Source organism: Petromyzon marinus, chromosome 12, assembly GCF_048934315.1.
Source record: "Petromyzon marinus isolate PM22_M1 ecotype Great Lakes invasive population chromosome 12, UKy_Petmar_22M1.pri1.0, whole genome shotgun sequence".
Classification (NCBI taxonomy): domain Eukaryota; kingdom Metazoa; phylum Chordata; class Hyperoartia; order Petromyzontiformes; family Petromyzontidae; genus Petromyzon; species Petromyzon marinus.
Window position 1 is genome coordinate 7481668 of NC_133678.1, and position 16584 is coordinate 7498251.

Below are 16584 nucleotides of genomic sequence, written 5' to 3' on the forward strand. Positions count from 1 at the left end.
CTGTCAATATTTTCATCTAAAACTGGGCTCTCTGCTCGTTTAAGCAAATGTATTACTCTGCCTATTATCGGTTCGGTTATTCGACGACTGTAATCGGAAAACACGAATATAGTTGGGAAATAAAAGTTCCATCTCTCTCACCATGTGTACCTATGGACGTAAGGTGATGTGCGCGGCTCCGTGATGTCATCACCATCATCAGCCGTCTGCCAATGCTGGGCATGGCTCGATGGGGGTTTCCTGCCTTCACAAAGCAGGTTGTGGGGGCAGCCGCCATTTTATATATATTTTTTACCCCCCCCCCCAAAAAACAGTAGTCACAGTAGGGGATACTTTCTGAGTAGAACTAACCCCAAATATTGGCGGATTAAAATCACACGGGTACACTACATCGCAATGGTAGGGATAACTGCCGGGAGCAGTGCGATAGCCAAGGGGCAGCCGCCGTTTTTAAAGGTGCCCAAGTAATTGACCAGTACAAAAGTAATTAATTACTATTTATTTGATAATTAATTGACTGATTGCCCCAGTTCCTATGTCAGTACCGATAACTAAATACCAGGGGGCTCTTCCTTCAGAGTCGTTTTTTCATGATCAGACTTACCATGCTGCAACACTTGAAGGAACATGGTAGATTCAAGTATAATGTTTGGATTTAATGTAAAAGTTGCACGAAATGGCAGCTCTAGAATGATGGGCACTTGTCTCCGAGGGGAAATGCTTGCATACAACGACACACATGGGAATGCTTTTCATAAATACGTTTATTTTCCCCACAATAATGGAATAGATTGTTTTATTTCCCCCTCTGATGTTGGGACTGTTGCCTGGGTAGGGGTATTGGGTATGTACCTGATTGATCACGTAATTTGCTAATGCGACGCTATAGGTTATTATATGCAGGTGTAAAGTCGCTGAATACGATGTTAGCTCTATCTTCATTGTGCTTCCCTCCTCGTTTTGCATTTTGGAGCATGTTTATGCATTTGTCACTAGTTTGGGCTTTCCAAGGATACGTCTAGGATCGTCATTCTGACTCAATCAGATAAAAAAAACATACAGTAAAACCTTGGATTGCGAGCATAATTAGTTCCAGAAACGTGTTTATAATCCAAAGCACTCGTATATCAAAGCACTCGTATATCAGTTGTGATCACGTGACGCTCGGCAGACAAAGCGTATACGTACTACTCGTTTTGCAAGACCCTCGCTCGTTTATCAAATTAGTATTTATTTAAAATGTTTGCTCGTCTTGCAAAACACTCGCAGACCAAGTTACTCGCAATCCAAGGTTTTACTGTACGTGTATTTCCAAAGGACAGATATGTAATCGTTCTTTACGATTAAGAAACTCTTGTATAATGGGTTATTGTTGCTATTTGTCTACATTTTGGATGTCAGCAAATTCGATGAGACTGTTGCGTGTACGTGATGTTTTTGGTCACGAACATGGCTACTCAATGGGTGTTGTTTGCATGTGTGTCGAACTTCTTTCGCACGGTACGTAGCCAACTGCTATTTTCTTACAGCTGATACTTCAAACCCCCCACAAAAAATAAGCATATCAACGTGTTTCCCTTGCTTGTGTTTTGCAATACACCTGGAGCTTATACACTGCACATTGCGTGCACCATTGCAGAAATGTGTCAGATAAATAGGGCGACAACAGGTAGATCCAATATTTGTATGAAAAGTATATAGCAGCTTGACGCGTCGTTGAGAAAACGTCACCTTCATCCCCAGATTGCTGAATACGTGGCAGCATCCCCATTCTCTTTGACACCTGGTGAGATATACAGCCACTAATTCCTCCTAACTGCAGAGATGGCACGACAGTCACAAGTAGTTTCATCTGCGTCTTGCCCAGAGGAAATGTTACGACTTTCTTTTTTTGCTTCACAAAGGGTTCCGTTTCGATTTAAAGCTTTCGTGACTGCAAAGGATTCATCTTCTTTGGTTCTTTCGGTAAAGTCACGTAGAATGAGAATAAAATAATAAAAATAAAACAATAAAATTCTCACGACGTTTCGGCCACAACACAAGTAGCCGTCCTCAGGTGAAGAAACAGGACTGTCCAGAAGACAGCGCTTGAGTGAACCCTGCAAAGCTTGACAGCGTCTTTCAAGCTGTGTGGGAGGAACAGAGAGCCTTGACAAAGGAGCATGTCACTGGGAGATTAGCATTACGGAGAGCGAACGAGCTGGGACTGGAGGGGGGGGAGGGGAGTTTACATATAAATTAGCATGTAACTGGGGGATCAGCATGATGTTGGTGTGAGGGATTAGCACCACGGCGAACGACGAGCTCGGACCGGGGGACGGGGGGAGAGGAGTTTACATATACATTAGCATGTAACTGGGGGATTAGCGTTGGTGTGAGGGAGAGAAGAGCACCAAGGAGAGAAAAAATGGCGGTTTTTCCCATCTCCTCAATATCCAGCACCAAGGACAGCGACATTCAGGCGGACGGGTCAATCCATACTCGGAAGGGAGGAGGGGGGAGGGAGAAACAGTCACAATGGCAGCGAAAGAGCTGCGGTCTGACGGTCACCGTAAAATACAATTAATTAAGAACCGAAATGGTTTAAAACATCTTTCCAATGGTTACTAAGCGATAATCCATCCTCTCGGTTGAAATTGTCTCTGTGTTTGTATATGTGGATGGCTTCATGAACGAATCTCTCATGATAGCCGGTTGGCTTGCAAATAACCTCCGTCTTGGAGAAGTCAATGTCATGTGAACCCACTGAATTATAACAGTGATCTGCCACGGCAGAAGAGTTCGTCCTACCGTGTTTCAAGTCTGCTTTATGTTCGCGGATGCGGTCCGAGATATGTCTTTTGGTTTCCCCAATGTAGTTGCTACCACAGAGGCACTTTAGTTTGTAAACGCCCGGGTACTGTATGTCTGGAACAGCATCTTTTACAGATGGAACCAGATCACGGATTTTATGTACAGTGTTGAATCGGACCTGGATCTTGTGTTTATTCAGGATTTTGGAGATCTTTTTAGTAACCCCTGCAATGTAGGGTAAAGTGATGGTTTTGAGTGGCTCCTCAAGAGGATCCTTCTTCATGACTGGAGTGATGGCTTTGCGGATTGTGTAGTTGGAGTAACAATTAGCCTTGAGAGCCTGGTGTACGTGTTTGAGTTCACTGGCAATGTGTTCCTGGTCGGAAATGCATTGAGCTCTATGAGTCTTGATGAGGGAGTTCTGGTTTGTACAAAGTAAAAATATATATTAGTGTGCTGTACCCTGGCATGTCAGCATGGTGCATCTGCTTCAAGTCTATCCGAAGAGATATATGCTCAGGTAGATGTAAAAAAAATACCACGAGAATTTTAGAAATCTCTTAGAACAATAGTTACGACTGGTATTCATTAAAAAAAGACAACTGTTGATGTTGAAAGCGATTTCTGCTGTTTCAGTGGTTGAAATGCTTTAGCCTGTCATATCTAATTTCCAAGCATTCCTTTGCTAAACTGATTTATGTAAGTAGTAAAAAATGTGCAGCTGAGATGCATTTTGTTGTTGTTTTTCCTTTGTCCCGATTGTGCTGTCGGTGTCACGTGATGGGACGGAGCATTGTATTGCATCTCTCTCAGAGCAGTGGATATATGTGGAGTTCACATATATGTGGTTTCCCCAAAAGCAGACTTTACAGCTGTAAGTGCTGGTGATTTTGTGCTGACAAACTCTAATTATGATTAAACCTGTCCACGGATGTCTACCACTGCATCACTGTTTGCTGTCAGTCGGTCACATTTGCTCAAATCAATTTTGACAGTGATCCCAGACAAAAAGGACCACAATGCATTTAGATTTAAAGCTTTCGTGACTGCAAGGATTCATCTTCTCTGGTTCTTTCGGTAAAGTCACGTAGAATGAGAATAAAATAAGACAATAAGACAATAAAATTCTCACGACGTTTCGGCCACAACACAAGTAGCTACTTGTAGCTGAAACGTCGTGAGAATTTTATTGTCCCATTTTATTATTTTATTCTCATTCTACGTGACTTTACCGAAAGATCCAGAGAAGATGAATCCATGCAGTCACGAAAGATTTAAGTAGCTACTTGTGTTGTGGCCGAAACGTCGTGAGAATTATATTGTCTTATTTTATTATTTTATTCTCATTCTACGTGACTTTACCGAAAGAACCAGAGAACACAATGCATTTCTTCAGAAAATTCTGATGGTTTGTTTTGCATCTGCACAGGGGCGAGACACGTTTCACACATTTGTGTGTCTTGTTTGAAATTCATGTTTTTCCAGCCTGCACTATTATTCTGCAACGATTGTTTTTTTTTCTCGTCATATACATTTTTTATTAAGCTACTATGAACCCACCATCAAACAATGAAGCTACACCACATTACAAATGACAGTGGCATACGGAGATTGATAGTTTTGGGGGTTTTTTTTGTGTATGATGAAGACAAAAGTAAAACTAGTTTCGAGGTTATGGTGAAGCAGATTACAAAGAGCCAATAGTCAGAACTCCAAACACATCTTCTCGTAGTCTCTAAATAATTTTCCAAATACGCAGCAGCTGTATTCATTGCAGAGGGGAATCTTGAGTAATGAATATATGCTTGTGCATGGGTTGGAGACGGTAGTCTTATTTCAGCGCAGCTGTTTTCATCCTGCCTTAAACACAACTAATGCCATCATCTCGGGCAAATGGACGTCGTTAAGACATATATAATGATGTAGATTGAAAGTCTGTTTTTTAGACTACATAATCATCTGACAGGATATATGTTTCTTCATATAAATGCATTTTTTTTGGGCCATTGGCTTATCAGGCCTACCGAATCAATGTTATCCAGCAGTGTTGGTTCAAGCAGAAACACTTTGGAGCAATAGTCAGGGCAGTTATATAATAATTTTTATGATTGCTGCATTCTCAGGCTTATTAGACGCACCTTTTTCAACGATTTTTTTGTGTTAGATCCGGAGAATACAGTACCGTTTTTGCACTAATCTCCCATGCAGCATATCCTGGGTTTGCCTACCAAAATATAGGACCTTTTCAGCAAAATAAAAAAAAAAATGTGTGGACATTGCTATTAAATCTAGCAACACAGCAGAACCAGCAAGTTGTATAAGCTGTATGAGGCCCTAAAAGCGAGTTCAGAATTTGCCTATGAACTAATGCTCCTGGAATAGATTTGTCTGGAGATGTCCATTAGGCCAATGGAATATATATGTATTATATATAGATTTTACATCATATATTCCAAACATATTTTCTATCTATTCATTATCATTTCAACACCTGCTTATTTCACAGAAGATCGACATTTAAGGGTGTCTACAGAATGAAGCAAAAATGTAAGAAAAAAGTGCCAAGAGCAAATTTCTAAAGCAACATTGCTGTAATTCTCAGCAATGGTTCAATGCAGTTACCCGGGGAGAAAGCCAACACATTTGATATCGCACCATGAAAAAGTGCTGCTGATTGTATGATAACTTACAAATACTTGGTACTTCGGCAGACTCTTACCCCTTCAAAATCAAAGCTCGTGGAATACAAAACATGGTTTCAGGTGCCCGGAGAGCACGTGTTGGGATGATTGCCGATGCATGCCGTGAACTGTCCTCTTGCCTGTTCTGACAGCATAAAGCCCCTCTGGGTGCCTGACAGTCTGGAGGTCACAGAGCTCTCAGCCTTCACAACCCGTCTGCCACGTAGCATCTCGGGGCTTCTTATGCACATCATGCGGCATCTGCCAAGAAAAAAGCTGCTGAAAAAGAACTTGTCACGGAATGTATGTATGCTGCTTTGTTTGACAGTGCCAGTCGAGAACGAACCCATGAAGCAACCGTTATTGCCATGTTTTTATGTTTACCTGAAGCTTCAGAATGTCACGTTGATGAACGTTAAACGAACACCGACATAACGTAGAGGTTATTTTTGTAACACTACCTTTCATACATATAAACAGGTTTTTTGGGGTTAGATCGCGTAAATATATAAATGTATCGTTAAACCTGCCACCACCCGACACAGCCAACTAGTAAGGTTCGTCACATAAACAGAACGTGGCTAATTCGTCACTAGTACAGCACACCGGTGTGTTGGACAGCAAAGCCACAACATTTACAATCTGAGTACGACGTTTCGCGAGTAATTACAACTAGCTTCATCAGGTGAAAGCCAGATTCATGGAGAGGTTCTCTTGCTTCCTTCCTAAAATAGAGGGGTAGGTGTGATGACGTCACTTGTGTGCTCTTCTTGCGTGAAATGACTATGGGTATCCATAGACGTTTGGGTTACCTTTCTGTACTTATCTAACACTGATAAAAATCGGTATGTCAGTGTCAAGGCTGAGTACAAGTACCGTATTCAACTTTGACAATATTAATGTTCGAGTCTTTTCTCACCATGCATCACATCCTGGAAACCTTTGCTACCTTCATCAGCTATGATCTATCCACTGCTTGGATGAAGGCCTCTCCAAGCCATTGTTCTCCCTCATGTTCCCATGCTTGCTCCTGCGCATGAGCCATTTTGCCTGCTCCGTCTCCACCGTGAACATTCCCTTGGGTGTTTTCCCTCATTTAGGGCGCCATGGTGGTATGCAGGAGGTCGTGAGTTCCATTCCGACCCTGACGTCCGTTTGTTTTTTTAGTTTGCGTGTCTCTCTCCCCGTGGTCACGTGTATTTTTCTCCGGGTTCTCCGGTTTTTCCCTCCACATTTAGAATCATGCGCTTAGAGCATTTTGCTGCAATACATTTGCACATGATAAGCAACTTCGTTGAGCTATCATTTGTGAAAAAGAGATATTTAGTGCAGTGGGCCTTACCTGTTTAAAAAAAGTAGCTTAATCGTTTAGACATTTTATTTGACTGCTGCTCAGTCATTAATCTTGTCCACCGACAATCATCTGTTCTCGTGAAATTCCCTGCACAAAGCCCAGTTTTTAGTTAATTCTTATGTTAATTTTGTTGATGTCCACAGTTATAAAATCTTATCCAGAAACATTCCAGGATCAGATTTAATCTTCCACTTCGTATGAAGAATGGTTTGATTCCAGGGATATGTGATTGTTTTTATTTTGCTATGGAGATCAGCATAAAATCCCTCCACAATTAATGTTCATTTTTTTTATCTCCATCACATCTTAGGGTTCCATGTTTACCCCTAAGGGCTACCATTTGTAAAATTCCAATAATCAACTTTCTCTTTTTCAATTTTCATTCTGCCAATACTTGGTGTGATATCTGAAATAATGTTTGTATATCTTCTCTGATATCTGTCTTCAATTTTGTCCTAAAAATTTGCAGAGATATGTGCATTCATTCTTTCGTTTGGCATCTCTGTCTCTCGTACTTATTTATGTATGTTAAACTTCTTTCGCACAATATGTAGCCAACCATGCTAATTTGAAATGCAGAGGAAGGAAAACAAGCTAAACACAAAAAAGCAGTTCTAAAGAAATTAGTTTTCAATCTACATGTAAAAGTTCCATAGTTCCAGTGGCTTCCTAATATCGGAAGGAGATGCGTTCCAAACGGCCATGGAAGCACATCAACAAACTTCCAATGCATTAACTGTCTACATAATCACGTTATTTTTGGGGTTAGATGACTAAATATAAACGTGTCGATAACCCACCCCGACCCAACACAACCTTACTGTATGTCTCCCTTCTTCCTCAAGTCTTCTGCAGATTACAATCAAGTATTTCTTTTGTACTTGTTATTATTTACTCTCACTTTGCAATGGGCTGTCCATTACTGTGCCAGTTATTACATTCTTTGAGTGGTGACATCTATTTAATAATTAGTCACCTCGAGGCATTTCAATAAGTTGCTTTTGAGCGAGTTGAATATCTGCTGCCTCCTGAGCAGATGTTTGATGTAAACTGTCTTGTTTTTTGCCCGTAATTATATTCGCTCTCTCGTTGGCGATGTTGAAGAGCAACTTGCATCACACCAGGCTGTGCATCGCTTCCTGCGTTGATGTTTTTGGGGGATAGGGATGTATTTGATAACCTGGAATTTATCCGTGAGAACGAAGTACATTTATTTTCTAATGTCACAGTTTCTTCATCTCCACCTCTTTCTCCTTGATTAATTTAAAGAACAAGAGTTCATTATTTTCATGTCTCTGCTGACTGTGAACTCCAGGATACGCTTAGCTCTCTCATTCTTCACTCCAGTGAGAAACTTGCCAATCATCTTCTCGTCTCTGCACCTTTTACCCTCTAATACATTAAAACCACCCACTACGATTTATTCCGTATTACCTACATTTAGTAGGGGGTTTTATATTTATTTTCTAACATACATTTGGTCTATTTATTCAACTTCATGGCTTGTTGTTAGAGCATGTATTTTTAAAATTATCTTTAACTTGTGGTGGTTCGAGAGAAGAACATATATTTTTGTACATGCATGAAAGTAATTAATTATTTAAATTGTAAACATGTATAGAACACAACTGTGCCATATTATATCGGGTGTAAGAAACATTCCTGAAAAGTTTTCATAAGATATTTTCCGATGATAAAAGCAACCCAAGTGACGCATAATGACGGTTCTTAATCATTTAAAAGGCTGTGGAATTAAAATAAAACATTAAAGCCCGCATTTTAGCATGATCCACAGCCTGCAAAAATGCATCGACGATTTGAGGATAGTGTTTGACTGGATGTTGTAGATTTTTTTTTATATACATAGTTGTGTATTTTTGCATAAGTTGGGAGCAAAACTTTTTGAAAGTTAAGGTTTTTTGTTTCTTAATTTTACTTTCATTTGACCTGTGTGTTCTCTGTATTGTAAAGCACTCTGATTTTGGCCCATAGAGGTCAAATGAGGCAAGTCAAAATATTCTAGTGGGGGTTTATATATATACCTATGAGGGATTTATGTCCATGAGTGAAAAAGATTCACTGCTGCCATGAGTTTGACCTTACCCCAGGATGCACCTCCAGCCTCAGACATTCTCCCCGGCCACTGACAGAGCAGGAAGCTGCCAACTTCGAGGTCATTAATTTGTCAAACTGACTCAAATTGGCTGCTTTACATACAAATGGACTGAGCTGGTTTACCCAGGGGTCATTTCGGAATCAAATAATTTGCTTTCAGTGCTGTTTAGCATCTCTTTTCACACTCTCCCGCTCTCGATATCAGCCCAGGAGAGGTGTCGCGTTTGACACAGCCGCATTAAGTGCTTTCAGTTCACATTAGCCACACACCGATTGTGCTTTAAAAAAAGACAGTTTGGCAGCAAAAGATTGCCCCACGCACATTCCATAATTGCATGAGTGAATCTGTGACAACATGAATACGAGCAGCAGAGCACAGGTGTTAAGTTATGCAATAGTTTACAATCACACCCACATGGTTATTGACGACATTCACTGTTGGCATATGGTAGTTTGTTTTCGAGCATACTGGTCAAAATAACTTTGGATTAAACAAAACGTTAGTTATGCTTTTGTCCCCAATGATCGCCATCGTGCCACAAACAGAGTAACAGCATTGTAAGCACCACGCTCAAAAATAAATACTTGTATCATGTGAGCTGAAAAGCAAATCTTGCATGCTGTCTGTAGCTTTGGAATACCATGTGTGTTTTGGGGTTCGCTTCCACTTGAACAATCTAATGACACATTTTAGGATAGGACATTGACCTTGTCATTATTTTTTTTTATTTTGTTTTGCTTTAATGAAGTCTTGTGATTTGGGAAGATGAAGATTGAGGTGCTCGTGGTGTGCGTTGGGAGAGCATTTATAACCTGCAGGTGCGATAGAGGCTGCGGCTCATCCTGCCTCTGTTGCACGCTTAGAGCACGCACATGACCATGCATGCTCATGCCAAGGGATCAGTCATGTGCAATAAATGGAAGCGTGTTCTCTCTTAAGTGTCGAGCTCCATCTAAGAGACACGGCCTCCCATTTACAAGAGCCACTTCCTGCACCGTAATGTAGCAACCTACGTCAAATATGGGTTTTTTTTTTACTGCCACGGTGAGATACTTATTTTTCGAGGTACAGACCGTTAGATATATTCACAGTGCAATTGTCAATCGACTGCTGGGTGAAGGCACCTCCCCATGCCGTATCGGTCATTAAAGCTGGTTGACCATACTTCACCATCTGGTTGACCATACTTCACCAAGCTGGTTGACCATGCTTTACCATCTGGTTGACCATACTTCACCAAGCTGGTTGACCATACTTCACCAAGCTGGCATGTGCAGGTTGGCGAGTGATTGGCCCAGATGCCGCTCACCACAACTGTTTAGCCGTGGCTGGAAATCAAACTCCAGTTGCCAGGTTCGCAGAACAAGTCGCGAAACGCTCCACCGCACGGCACCACCCTGTATGCTATTTTCGAGAGTATTGATATAATTATTTGTGTATGCCACCGCATTCTCCCTGGCCGTCAGAATAGTTGGGCCTGCATATTTGGACGCTGGCTTGGATGCACATGCACGCACGTGCACATTCATGCCACTAAAGATGGCCTATCCCCCAGGGGGGGGCGGTGGGGGGGAGAAACTAAAAAGTCAGATGAAAAGCCACCGTAAGTCCATGTGATTAAAGGTGCCGAAGTCCATTAGGAAACCCTGCGTATGGATCGACAGTCACCTTGCTTTAGAGCACTCAATACGATCATTTCCTTTTACAAGTTGCGGTAACAATACCCATCAATCACTCAGCACGAAAGCTGATGCCGTCTCCGTTTGCACGGTGTGGGTCTGCGTTTACTTTGATGTGAGCATGCAAGCATGGCATATTAAAATGTTGTTTTGTTGCTATTAAAATGTTATTGGGATTGGGATGTTTTCAAGTCTCTCTGTAATAATAATGAAAAGCTGATACCTGAACACAACTTCAGACATTATTTTGAAAAAAAATATGAAGACTAAAAGGTTCTAAGTTTTGAGTTTTTACAAATAATCTATTGGCATTCTGGAATGAAATACCTCAACTGAGAAGTAACAAATACCACAGGAAATATTTTAGATAAAAAAAAAATGAAAATAATGCAATTGCAATTATCCAGTCATAATTTTTGGAACTAATTGAAACAAAAGTAGATTTTTTTTATTATTTTCAAAGTTATTAAAAAGACATTAAGGTTGCTCACTACCAGCTTTAACAGCTTCAACATGAACATAGAAATGCCTTGAAATGTAACATCTGTCCAATTGCCAGATAATTGCGACAGCATCTCATGGTGATTAACTACTAACATTGGCACTTTGTCGAATTATTTTAGCTACTTTATATAGAGTGATTATTATATAATCACCTGGCATTATTACACACCCCTGAATCATTAACGAACTATCTCCAATTTAGTAGCATTTTAGCTTCATGATGGGTGTAATCTCGATTACAATCCACATCATGACTTAATTGCTTTGTAAAGAATATTGGTACATTTCAATTGTGGGTTTGTAGATAAAGATAGCATTGGGTTTTACAAATACAAAGTATCGATTTAAAGCTTTCGTGACTGCAAGGATTCATCTTCTTTGGTTCTTTCGGTAAAGTCACATAGAATGAGAACACAATAATAATAAATTAATAAAATAAAATAACACAATAAAATTCTCACGACGTTTCGGCCACAACACAAGTGGCCTTTCACCTGAAGAAGGCCACTTGTGTTGTGGCCGAAACGTCGTGAGAATTTTATTGTGTTATTTAATTTTATTAATTTATTATTTTATTCTCATTCTACGTGACTTTACCGAAAGAACCAAAGAAGAAATACTAAGTAATTTACCAAACTTGGATTGAACAAACATAATGATAACGTGTGTGTTTGGTAAGAGCAGTAGGATAAAGGTATAACATGAGTTATATTTGTATTTCCTCCATGTTCATATCAATGTACAATTACAATAATACTGCTTCGTTTGTCACAACAGAGTCACGGGTCTTTATTTAAAAAAAAAGAAAAACGACTGATATCTGAAACAACTTGCCACATGTTGAAGGCACTTGAGGGATGTTTGGACGATTGATGTTTTTATTTTATAAATGCTGGTTTAAGCCCTATTTGTACAGTCATTTGGTAGCATCACCTGTGAAATGAGTTTTGCATAGGCAGCATTGACAGACCCATGGTGCAGTCCATTGGTCTGTTTAGTTTGTTGTCCTTTGCCCGCACCTCCACGTACGGTGCGAAAGAAGTTCAACATACGTATATAAAAGTAATCGTATTCAGCCAAATAGTCTCATGTGTCCGTAACTTTTTACATTGTTGCGTCCATGAATAACTGATGCAGCGTTTTTTTCTGAATGCCCCATCTTGCAACTGACATGTCACACGCAGGGGTTAGAAGTAAATTTGCTTTGCATACTCACTGCCTTTTTGCCTCTTTGTATCTATGTACACATACATATGCACACGCACACATACAAGAAGTGCACTTTTATCTTTCAACTTTATATTTTCTTACGGAGGACAAAAGGAAAATGCAAGTCGTCAGTCAATTACATTTGGTTATACATAGCGTCGACTGCATATAATGTACCACGTGATGTGCTATAAATGACATTTTCTTCATAATGGAACCTCCAGACACTTTATTTTCAGTTGGGGTAACACCGTTTTATTAAATGTATGTTTTTTTTGAGAAATTGAATTTATGACATTAAAGCAGGTAGGGTAGAGAGGTGAAAAATGGCCATATTTTACTGTACTGCGAGCTCTTTATTACAACGAAAATTTACGACGCAGAGCCATATACGCTTATGTCTTTCATCCAGTTTAAAATGAACGTCTATCAGTCAAAGCGTTGCCTGGGTGGACCTTCAAGCAAAGGTGGGTGAGTATGCAAAGCAGATTTACTGTACCCACTCGTTTTCCTACGGAGCGGCATTTCACTCTCCTCACGCAGTTTTCTTCTCCCCAACGCTTATTTTCGCAATTATGACAAATGCAGCAAATACAGCGATGCACGTACGATGAAAACCCCCCTGCTGTTTTTTTTCACGAGGAGGCATTTGAAAAGTCTCACACGTGCAAGTATGAGTGCGTGCAACGTTTGGTTTGGTTTTCGCAAATGTTGTGGGCGAGATTCGTGGGCTTAAATCGGCGCATTGAAAATTCACGCGCAATTTTTCAAAATATTTCCTTCAGATGTCATCACGTATTTCCATTGCTTATAATATAAAAACGTGCTCATTTACGATTGTCAGCACAATCTTTTCAGGTGCATTATCACGTAACGGTAAAGAAGCAGACTTGCAATTGCTTGCTCACGCCGCTGCCGGCAAAAGGGCTTCACCTGGCGTGAACTCCGGAGGGAATTTGGTCTCCTCTTCTACATCGCTGAGACGTGTTGGAATGGGTGGCGATGCCTACACTTTACCCGCCTGCACGTGACCTGTCCAATAGACTCATTGTGCTGTACCCATTTTTACTGCTGGGTGGACAGAGGCATGTGTGTGTGTGTGGGGGGGGGGGTGTTAAGAAACTTGGTCAGTGTGATAACTGCCTCGCAGATGGATGGGATCAAACCGGTGACTTCTGGATTGCAAGTCCAGTGTGATAACCATTACATCAAAGCAGCTTGTGAGATGTACGACACGAGCTTTTAAATGACGCCACCTTTCTTTAGATGCTTGCACAACGTAGAGGCTGTTATTCAAGAACCGGAATCCAAAAAGAGCATTATCTTACGATTCAAACTCGGTGGTATTTATTTAATCAAAGCCTGGTCCCCAGTCAGTGTGCAGTTGATAGATTGAGCATTAGCTTTAATCAGCCATGCATTGCCTGTCTGTAGAAATTACACGACATGTTTACTTTGTGTAACAAATATTGTTTTACTTACCTATGCTGTTTATTTTCATTGTAATTTTTTCTTTGCTGGCCGTAAGTGCATATGTGTGTAATAATTCAGATCACCGGAAGCATTTTCTTACTTTGCAAATTTGCAAATTGTGTAAATGAGTAATGAAACAACAGCCATCGAGTTGCAGAAGTAAATGTGTCATCGCATAGGGGAGCTGGCCCATTTGGCAATTACTCTAAACACAGACATTGGCAAAGATCCCCCATATAGCCTTTAACAGACTGTTGAGCAAGTACTGTGAGCGAGCACCTATAAAAGCCGGCACAGTGCACGAGGAGGTGTGTGACCAGCACCAAGCCCGACCATCTTTGTCTCCTTCGTACTGGTGTTTACACACCACACCAGATACTCATTTGAGGCTGAGTCGACCTATGGGAGACCCTGGACCGGTTCACATAATTGCCACTGGTGTTGGTGGCCGTGAGCAGGTTCGTAGCGCAGTGCACTAACCACTGCACCACCACTCCCCACCACACTCACAAAGATTAAGATCCCGATGTGTAAACATACACAGACTAATTTCATACACAGGCTTTCACAACCAATATGATTTATAATTCGTTTATTTTGGGTTAGGTCATGTACCTCCGATTAGCACGGTTGGTGACATACAGTGAGGGAAAAAAGTATTTGATCCCCTGCTGATTTTGTACGTTTGCCCACTGAAAAAGAAATTATTAGTCTATAATTTTAATGATAGGTTTATTTGAACAGTGAAAGACAGAATAACAACAACAAAATCCAGAAAAACGCATATCAATAGTGTTATAAACTGATTTGCATTTTAATGAGGGAAATAAGTATTTGACCCCTCTGCAAAACATGACTTAGTACTTGCTGGCAAAACCCTTGTTGGCAATCAGAGAGGTCAGACGTTTCTTGTAGTTGGCCACCAGGTTTGCACACATCTGAGGAGGGATTTTGTCCCACTCCTCTTTGCAGATCTTCTCCAAGTCATTAAGGTTTCGAGGCTGACGTTTGGCAACTCGAACCTTCAGCTCCCTCCACAGATTTTCTATGGGATTAAGGTCTGGAGACTGGCTAGGCTCCTCCAGGACCTTAATGTGCTTCTTCTTGAGCCACTCCTTTGTTGCCTTTGCCGTGTGTTTTTGGTCATTGTCATACTGGAATACCCATCCACGACCCATTTTCCATGCCCTGGCTGAGGGAAGGAGGTTCTCACCCAAGATTTGACGGTACATCGTCCCTTTGATGCGGTGAAGTTGTCCTGTCCCCTTAGCAGAAAAACACCCCGCAAGCATGTTTCCACCTCATGTTTGACGGTGGGGATGGTGTATTTGGGGTCAAAGGCAGCATTCCTCCTCCTCCAAACACGGCGAGTTGAGTTGATGCCAAAGAGCTCCATTTTGGTCTCATTCAGTTGTCCTCTGAATCATTCAGATGTTCATTGGCAAACTTCAGACGGGCATGTATATGTGCTTTCTTGAGCAGGGGGACCTTGCGGGCGCTGCAGGATTTCAGTCCTTCACGGCGTAGTGTGTTACCAATTGTTTTCTTGGTGACTGTGGTCCCAGCTGCCTTGAGATCATTGACAAGATCCTCCCGTGTAGTTCTGGGCTGATTCCTCACCGTTCTCATAATCATTGCAACTCCACGAGGTGAGATCTTGCATGGAGCCCCAGGCCGAGGGAGATTGACAGTTCTTTTGTGTTTCTTACATTTGCGAATAATCGCACCAACTATTGTCACCTTCTCACCAAGCTGCTTGGCAATGGTCTTGTAGCCCATTCCAGCCTTGTGTAGGTCTACAATCTTGTCCCTGACATCCTTGGAGAGGATGTCAGGGACACCTGGGAGCCAGAAATCTTTCTGATTGAGAGGGGGTGAAATACTTATTTCCCTCATTAAAATGCAAATCAATTTATAACATTTTTGACATGCGTTTTTCTGGATATTTTTGTTGTTATTCTGTCTCTCACTGTTCAAATAAACCTACCATTAAAATTATAGACTGATCATTTCTTTGTCAGTGGGCAAACGTACAAAATCAGCAGGGGATCAAATACTTTTTTCCCTCACTGTAACGTGTGAAAAAAGTTGAATATCCCTAGTGCAGATTTTTCCACACCGCACCTGGTACTTATTGAAGGCTCAATCGACATAGGAGAGGCCCTAGACCGGTTCTAATTTTCACCACTGTTGGACATGGCACAGATTCGAAATTGAGGTACGAGGTTCATAGAGCATTGGGCTAACAACTACGCTATCCCTTCACCTGATAAATACACGTACCCACACAATCACACGCATTCGCCCGTGCATATATATATTCACCAACTTTTTTGCAAAGACACGAGGAAGCATTTACTGCCTCCATTAAGGGCAATATCACCTCAGGCCTAAACACAGATGTCACCTCCTGCTGCTGCTGCGCCGCTCTGCAAAGCAAAAAGGGGCTAGAGACTGCCAGAGCTGAAATCTACTCCTGGGGGACAGAGAAGAGTGCTGCAATCTGTACTTGCACGCGTACATCTGGCGCCTTGCCCACGGGGAGAGTATCAAGCACACCGACTCGAATGTGTTTGTATGTCTGTGTGTATAGAAGACAAATAGACAGCGATACACCATTTAGCCCCATAGGCTGTCGGGCCAATTGCTGTTAGTGGGTATATATTAAGGTCAGCATGATACACGAGGGGCTGTAATTTGGGGGGCGGAGGGGGGGGGGTGATAGGGCATTGCCCTTTGTGGCATGATACATAAGGGGCCGTGATTTGGGGGGCG